The sequence below is a fragment of the Thamnophis sirtalis genome, unplaced genomic scaffold (assembly GCF_051295495.1).
Source record: "Thamnophis sirtalis isolate CommonGarterSnake01/CBP01778 unplaced genomic scaffold, rThaSir2_p1.2 scaffold_12, whole genome shotgun sequence".
NCBI lineage: Eukaryota > Metazoa > Chordata > Lepidosauria > Squamata > Natricidae > Thamnophis > Thamnophis sirtalis.
The window spans coordinates 45,895,949-45,902,654 of NW_028261392.1; the positions used below are offsets into that span (position 1 = coordinate 45,895,949).

At 45.0% G+C, this 6,706-nt stretch overlaps 1 protein-coding gene across 2 annotated transcripts in view; it reads left to right on the plus strand.

Moving 5' to 3' along the window:
• Nucleotides 1-6,232: 6,232 nt before the first annotated feature.
• The window catches only part of MSL3 (MSL complex subunit 3), a 29,426-nt gene continuing 28,952 nt past the window's right edge, over nucleotides 6,233-6,706 (plus strand). The window contains exon 1 of one of the 2 annotated variants that reach the window (XM_087726779.1): nucleotides 6,233-6,552. The gene's annotated coding sequence lies outside the window, so the exon portion shown is untranslated. Of the gene's footprint in view, nucleotides 6,553-6,664 lie in introns of those variants that run through there. The other variant, XM_014054316.2, reaches the window with a different exon arrangement.

Genomic DNA, 6,706 nt, shown 5'->3' on the forward strand with positions numbered 1-6,706 from the left:
TCAAAAGACATTACTTAGCCAGGAAGTCTGATAGCAACTACTTCTATAAGTCCTTGTAAACTCATGTGTCATCAGTACCTAGTCTTCTCTTCTGTCCTCTTTTTCAATTGCCTTCAATTTTTCCAAATAATTTTTCAATGGTGTTTAATTTTTCCATTGCTTTGTGCCTTTACATTGTGTGTCCAAACTATTTAAGCTTTTATTAATGCTTGCAGTGAGCAACTAATTTACTGTATTGAATTACCGTATATACTCGAGTATAAGCCGAGTTTTTCAGCCCACTTTTTGGGCTGAAAAAAGCCGCCTCGGCTTATACTCGAGTCAGTGCCCGTCCCCGTTTCCTCGCCTGCCTGCCCGCCCGCTCACTCATTCGGTTTCCTTGCCAGCCTGGCCGCTCGTTCATTCCATTTCCTCCCCTGCCTGCCCGCTCGTTCATTCCGTTTCCCCCCCTGCCTGCACACTCGTTCATTCTGTTTCCTAGCCTGCCTGGCCACTCGTTCATTCCGTTTCCCCCCCTGCCTGCACACTCGTTCATTCCGTTTCCTAGCCTGCCTACCCGCTCGTTCATTCCGTTTCCCCCCCCTGCCTGGCCACTCGTTCATTCCGTTTCCTAGCCTGCCTGCCCGCTCGTTCATTCCGTTTCCCCCCCTGCCTGCACACTCGTTCATTCCGTTTCCTAGCCTGCCTGGCCACTCCAGGGGTAGGATATTATGAAATCACCATTCCCTCCCCACTCCAGGGGTAGGATACTATGAAATCCACATTTCCTCCCCACTCCAGGGGAAGGATACTATGAAATCCACATTTCCTCCCCACTCCAGGGGTAGGATACTGCAAAATCCCCATTCCCTCCCCACTCCAGGGGAAGGATACTATGAAATCCACATTCCCTCCCCACTCCAGGGGTAGGATACTATGAAATCCACATTTCCTCCCCACTCCAGGGGAAGGATACTATGAAATCCACATTTCCTCCCCACTCCAGGGGAAGGATACTATGAAATCCACATTTCCTCCCCACTCCAGGGGTAGGATACTATGAAATCCCCAAATCCTCCCCACTCCAGGGGTAGGATACTATGAAATCCACATTTCCTCCCCACTCTAGGGGTAGGATACTGCAAAATCCCCATTCCCTCCCCATTCCAGGGGAAGGATACTATGAAATCCCCATTCCCTCCCCACTCCAGGGGTAGGATACTATGAAATCCACATTTCCTCCCCACTCCAGGGGAAGGATACTATGAAATCCACATTTCCTCCCCACTCCAGGGGAAGGATACTATGAAATCCACATTTCCTCCCCACTCCAGGGGAAGGATACTATGAAATCCCCAAATCCTCCCCACTCCAGGGGTAGGATACTATGAAATCCACATTTCCTCCCCACTCCAGGGGAAGGATACTATGAAATCCACATTTCCTCCCCACTCCAGGGGAAGGATACTATGAAATCCCCAAATCCTCCCCACTCCAGGGGTAGGATACTATGAAATCCACATTTCCTCCCCACTCCAGGGGTAGGATACTGCAAAATCCCCATTCCCTCCCCACTCCAGGGGAAGGATACTATGAAATCCCCATTTCCTCCCCACTCCAGGGGAAGGATACTATGAAATCCCCATTTCCTCCCCACTCCAGGGGAAGGATACTATGAAATCCACATTTCCTCCCCACTCCAGGGGAAGGATACTATGAAATCCACATTTCCTCCCCACTCCAGGGGTAGGATACTATGAAATCACCAATTCCTCCCCACTCCAGGGGTAGGATACTATGAAATCCACATTTCCTCCCCACTCCAAGGGAAGGATACTATGAAATCCCCAATTCCTCCCCACTCCAGGGGAAGGATACTATGAAATCCACATTTCCTCCCCACTCCAGGGGAAGGATACTATGAAATCCACATTTCCTCCCCACTCCAGGGGAAGGATACTATGAAATCCCCAATTCCTCCCCACTCCAGAAGGATACTATGAAATCCACATTTCCTCCCCACTCCAGGGGAAGGATACTATGAAATCCCCAATTCCTCCCCACTCCAGGGGTAGGATACTATGAAATCCACATTTCCTCCCCACTCCAGGGGAAGGATACTATGAAATCCACATTTCCTCCCCACTCCAGGGGAAGGATACTATGAAATCCCCAAATCCTCCCCACTCCAGGGGTAGGATACTATGAAATCCACATTTCCTCCCCACTCCAGGGGAAGGATACTATGAAATCCACATTTCCTCCCCACTCCAGGGGAAGGATACTATGAAATCCCCAAATCCTCCCCACTCCAGGGGTAGGATACTATGAAATCCACATTTCCTCCCCACTCCAGGGGTAGGATACTGCAAAATCCCCATTCCCTCCCCACTCCAGGGGAAGGATACTATGAAATCCCCATTTCCTCCCCACTCCAGGGGAAGGATACTATGAAATCCCCATTTCCTCCCCACTCCAGGGGAAGGATACTATGAAATCCACATTTCCTCCCCACTCCAGGGGAAGGATACTATGAAATCCACATTTCCTCCCCACTCCAGGGGTAGGATACTATGAAATCACCAATTCCTCCCCACTCCAGGGGTAGGATACTATGAAATCCACATTTCCTCCCCACTCCAAGGGAAGGATACTATGAAATCCCCAATTCCTCCCCACTCCAGGGGAAGGATACTATGAAATCCACATTTCCTCCCCACTCCAGGGGAAGGATACTATGAAATCCACATTTCCTCCCCACTCCAGGGGAAGGATACTATGAAATCCCCAATTCCTCCCCACTCCAGAAGGATACTATGAAATCCACATTTCCTCCCCACTCCAGGGGAAGGATACTATGAAATCCCCAATTCCTCCCCACTCCAGGGGAAGGATACTATGAAATCCACATTTCCTCCCCACTCCAGGGGAAGGATACTATGAAATCCCCAATTCCTCCCCACTTCAGGGGAAGGATACTATAAAATCCCCAATTCCTCCCCATTCCAGGGGAAGGATACTATGAAATCCCCAATTCCTCCCCATTCCAGGTCAAGCCCCACTGACAAAAGGTGGAAATCTGATGAAGCCCGACATAGAATTGATAGCAAAGTGGGTTTGTGATGCATGGGAAGAGATTCCGGAGGACATGGTGCAACGCGCCTTCAAGAAATGTGGCATTAGTAATGCTATGGATGGCAGTGAAGACAGCGCTTTGTATGAGTTTTGAAGGATTTTAACTCTTGCGTTTTAGCTTGGTTGCTGAATGAGCTAAGGTTTTTGTACTTTTAAAGTTATTGTTGATACCATATTGTTTTTATTGACCCTCTTTTCCACTTACAGAGCTAGTTTACTGTTTTTCTTTGAAATAAATATTCAAAAACATTATTGGTATCTATTTTTATTTTTGAAATTTACCGGTAGCTGCTGCATTTCCCACCCTAGGCTTATACTCGAGTCAATAACTTTTCCAGTTTTTTGTGGTAAAATTAGGTGCCTCGGCTTATATTCGGGTCGGCCTATACTCGAGTATATACGGTATTTGTTTTTCTTGTGAGTCAAGATATTCTCAATAATTTTATTCAGCACCACAATTCAAAAGCATCATTTTCCCATTGTTCAGCTAATTTGAACATTGTTTCCAAAGCAGAAATGTTAAAATTGAATAAACATTAGCCGTCTTGGAACCAAAGAAGTCAAATGGACTGGAATGGGTCACTTTACATCAAAAGAACATCAGATATTTTATGGCAGACAAGAAAACTGTATAAGATGTGGAGTCATTCTGATTATTAATTAATGTCAAAGTCAACACTTGGATTTATCCCCAACAATGTTCTGATTTCTTTAATCTGCTTCCCTATTGCCATGATGGCGAACCCATAGCACACGTGCCTGAAGTGGCAGCAGAGCCATGTCACCTGGCAAGAGCGGCATTCCTCTTCCTGGTTTCTGGCTCGCATGTGCGCAAAATGATCAGCTGGCCTTTGTGCGTGCAACAGTGCCAGAAACTGGAAGAGCTGGTCTTCCATTTTTCTATGTGAGCATGCATGCTAGCCAGCTGATCGTCATCCGTGCATGCACGCCAGTAACTGGAAGAATAGCTGCCTAGCGCGCATGCGTGCGCCAAAAGTAAGTTTTTGGGTGCATAAAAACTGCACCCTGGGCAGCTCCTCTTCTGGGCCTGATGAGCACACGAAGTGCGGGCACGCTCCCTTTTTGGCACTCGTTGCTGAATAGGTTCACCATCACTGCCATCCAATGAATCTGATCATAACTCATTTTTTCCAAGATGAATGGACTCTTAAAATTTACAGAGCTGGACTATTAAGTAAATTTTATATTATCCATTATCAGAGCCGTGGTGGCACAATGGTTAAAATGCAGCACTGCAGGCTACTTCTGCTGACTGCCAGCAGTTCAATTCTCACTCAAGGTTGAATCAGCCTTCCATCCTTCCCAGGTCAGTGAAATGAAGACTCGGATTGTTGGGGTCAATATGCCAACTTTGTAAACCGCTTAGAGAGGCTATAAAGCACTGTAAAGCAGTATATAAGTCTAAGTGTTATTGCTATCAACATAATAAAACCAAGGATTTTAGATTAGTAGCTTTGATTTGCATTTTTAAAATTTTTTATCTGCTTTATTGATTTTGCTACATTCTAAATCATCCACTAAGTCATCCAAAGAATTCAGGTAACTTGACTAAAAATATTAGCAGAGTAGCATTAACAGCTACTGAGGTTGACGATTAAGACACTGTTTTGCAAGTGTTCTTTATTATATTCACATCTCAGTTTCAGTATGAGGAATAAACAGGGTAAACTAGAAATTCAAGTACATGAGGGCAGATATGATATTGTTGCCATTACCAAAACTTGGTGGGATCCAACCAATATTTTTTTTGTAAAATATAGATTAGGAATGCAAGTCAAAATAAGCAAGAAAATAGTAAGAGAACATCTACGACTCTAGATTAGTTCAAATCACCAGACCAAATGCTCAAAGTTCTGAAGGAACTGACAGATGTGATCTCAGAAACATTTGACCATTTCTTTCAAAGATCCTGGAGCACCAAAAAACTACCAGATGACTAGAAAAGTGCTGATGCGGTTTCAATCTTTAAAAAGGGGGGAGGGAGAATGGATCCAATAAATTACAGACTTATCAGCCTGGCATCAATACCAGGAAAGATTCTGGAAAAAGATAAGCAACAAACCTAGAGCAAATAAACTCATAACCAGAAGCCAACAAGGGTTTGTCAAAAACAGATCATGCCAGACAAATCTTATTGCATTCTTTGACAATGTGACAAAATTAGCAGAGCAGTGAAGTGCTGTGGATATAATTTACTTTGACTTCAGTAAGGCATTTGATAAAGACCACAACTTACTACTTGATTAGATAGAAAAATGTGGGTTAGATAGCATCACCCACAGATGGATTTGTAACTGGCTGACCAACCACACCCAATAGTTCTTAATGGAACTGCATTTACATGGAGGGAAGCATTCAGTGTGGCTCTGCCTTAGGCAAAAATTTTCAAAATCTTTGTAAGATTTAGACAAGGGAATAGAAGGTGAACTTATGAAATTTGCACATGACACCAAATGAGCCAACACTCTAGAAGATAGGCTCAAGATGTGGAAAGATCTTGACAGACTTGAACACTGGACCCTATCTAACAAAATGAAATTCGATGAGAAAAGTAAGGTTCTACCAAAAAAAAAACCCCAAATGCTCAGGCATAGAACTGTCTTGATTTAGCTAGAATCCAGGTGGACAATCATTTAAATAGGAGCCAGCAGCTACCGCTGCCAAAAAGCCAATGCAGTCCTAGGCTGCATTAACAGGATGAATCAAGATCACATAATATGCTAGCACCACTTTATAATTCCTTGGTAAGACCATACTTGAAACAATGCATACATTTTTGGTTACACTATAAAAAGATGTTGAAACTCTGGAAAGAGTAAAGAGAAGAGCAACAAAAATGATTAGAGGATTGAAGGATAAAACATAAGAACAGTTGCCGGAATTGGGTATGTCTAGTCTAGTCAAAAGAAGCACTAGGGGGGACATGATAGCAGTGTTCCAATATTTGAGGGGTTGCCACAAAGAAGAGGGGTGGGTGCCAATTTATTCTCCAAAGCACCAGAAGGCAGAAGAAGAAACAATGAATGGAAACTAGTCAAGGAGAGACGCAACCTAGAACGAAGGAGAAATTTCCTGACAGGGAGAACAATTAACCAGTGGAACGACTTGCCTCAGAAGTTGTGGGTGCTCCAACACCGGAAGTGTTTAAGAAGCGATTGGGCAACCATTTGTCTGAAATAATATAGGGTCTCCTGCCTGAGCATGGGGTTGGATTGGAAGACCTCCAAGGTCCTTTCCGACTGTTATTCTGTTATTCAGCCGAGGATCTCAAATGGAGACGGCACTGGCTCTTTTCCTTTATTTCAAGAGCGGTGACATCCCTACTTCGTACACACACAGCTTCAACATTGGATTTAGACTAAGATTGTGCTTTCACGCACGCTTCCGAGGAAAGAGGCGGACTTCCCACGGTCCGAGGTAAGCACGCTGGGACGGCCGATTCTCCGGACAAAGGCATTCGCCCAACGTCGTACGCAAAGATAAAAACAGCCCGTTTTCTCTCGGCTCGCGTGGGCCTGCGTCCCGAGGACGCCTTCCTCGCGGTGTATGAGCAGGAGTTGGGCGGCCCGCG